Genomic DNA, 1,967 nt, shown 5'->3' with positions numbered 1-1,967 from the left:
CTAAACACTGTCTGGATAGCTTATAGATTTTTTAGCCAATGTCAGAAAAGCTGCTATAAAAAATTCTTCCTGTTAGAAAAATTCTAAAATTAATTCATGAGTGTTCTGGTCAAAATCAGAAAGTCACAAAACATTGTAAAAGAGCTGTATTCACTCTTCAGACAGTCTGCTCTAGATAGCTGCTTGAAAACATTCTAAAAGAGCCATGTTAGCTTTCTAAGTAATTCTTGGGATTTCTGACCAAGGCCAGAAATCCTGTTAAAAAAATTCTCAGAGATATAAAAAAAAATTCTGAAAGAGCTGTGTTGACTCTTTATGGATTTCCCAACCAAACTAGAAATCCTGTTAGAAAGAAAAAAATATCTTGATGATCTGTGTTCACTCTTCAGAGATCTCCAGACAGCTCAGGTCTTACTAGAATAAAGCATCTAAAAATAACTGCTATTGCTCTCTGCTAGCTCATCTCATGTAGACCAAACTTCCAGTCTTTTAGTTACATTTGCATTCTTTGAGGCTGGTTCCTTTTTATTGTAGCCATTTTGTATTCAGTCTCCATTTTGTTCATCAGGAAAAATTAAGTTCAAATTCTCAGACTCTCTTTCCAGAAGTAATTATTCATAGCTAATACTGAAGGATTCTAATAATAGGTCAAAAATTTATGGATGAATTATTTATATTTTGAAATTACTCTGTTCACCACTGGCCCTCTACCCCTGTATGTCACCCAGAGCCAATTAGTTTAAAGATTTGCTGATAATAATTTGTGTAGTTAGCCAAAATATTATACCCCTTCACTGCTTGCTTTTAAACTTTTGAACCTAGTTTTCCTATAAAAAGCCTACAATGACACCAGACTAGTAAGACAATTAGGCTTCCAAGTCCTTTTTGGGGTCCTGAATGTTGTATATCAAAATGTGCATAAAATAAAATATTCTTGCTGAGATTGCTGGTTGTATGGTTTGTGTGGTGATTCTTGAACCCCAATAAATTCAGTCATTTATTCTAGGTTCCCTCTTGACAATCATCCAATGAACCAGCATTCCATGGCCTTAGTCCCTTGACTCTTAGGAAAAGGACAAGTATATTCTTTTTAACCATTGCAAAAGAATTCAAAGATCTGCCTGGCTTTGTCAGCTTAGCTGGGTCAGATCTTGCCCTTCAGTTGCTACTCCCTAAATCTCTGCATCTTCTTCCTTACTATCTATCTGACCAGCTGGTTCATAATGCAGTTGCCTCTGTTTTTCCAGACCCAGGAAGCCCCTACTATAATTTATATTGCATCCTTATATTTTATATAATTGAGGAATTATATATATTTTAACCCATATCTTCAGAGTTCTGTCCTGCAGCCTTAAGTGCTGTTCTGAAAGTCCCAGCATATTACCATTTTTCTGAGACATTAGTTATACCCTGGTCTCCTGGACTTCTTCTGACTGTGATTATCATGGAGTCATTAACCTTGACTGAGAGCACATAACTTGAAGGAGATACATGAAAATGAGTACATTATTTTACAACAAGCCTTACACCCACAGCAACTATCAACCTTCATGGAATTCCATGTCTTGATGGCTTTGTTCCTTACATAGGCAAACAGGACTTGGAAGCTCTTGTAGCACTCTAGGCTCTGGGTGAGTCCACTCCACTGTTGGTACTGTTCTTGGTGATCATTCCACAGTAATGGAATGTTTAATTCCCTGGACTCTTCCACTGTAATTAGGCTTTACCATTAGACTCTTTAAATGGTGCCAAGCTTCAACTAATTTGCTTTTGTCCTAAGCTGTCAATTCCAAATGAGGCTGTACCTTCACCAATGGCCTTCCCTGGCTTTTCATTTACCAAACTACAGCTGCAATCCATGACTCCTTCGTACCTTAAAAATCAGAACCACCTTGGTAATTCTTACACATTACCAAGTCCAATAACAACATGAGTTAAAACCTAGGCAATCTCTGGAACACATCTTT

The 1,967-nt window shown here is 37.0% G+C and overlaps 1 non-coding gene across 1 annotated transcript; it reads right to left on the bottom strand.

Moving 5' to 3' along the window:
- Window positions 1-227: 227 nt before the first annotated feature.
- On the bottom strand, window positions 228-289 carry LOC115031362 (U7 small nuclear RNA). Its single transcript, XR_003837003.1, has one exon. It is a non-coding gene; the product is annotated as a U7 small nuclear RNA (small nuclear RNA).
- Window positions 290-1,967: the final 1,678 nt, after the last annotated feature.

The sequence above is a fragment of the Mus caroli genome, unplaced genomic scaffold, assembly GCF_978045245.1.
Source record: "Mus caroli unplaced genomic scaffold, Mus_caroli_1 scaffold_7, whole genome shotgun sequence".
Classification (NCBI taxonomy): domain Eukaryota; kingdom Metazoa; phylum Chordata; class Mammalia; order Rodentia; family Muridae; genus Mus; species Mus caroli.
The sequence above is the reverse complement of the archived record's forward strand: the minus strand, read 5'-3'. Positions and strand labels throughout refer to the sequence as shown.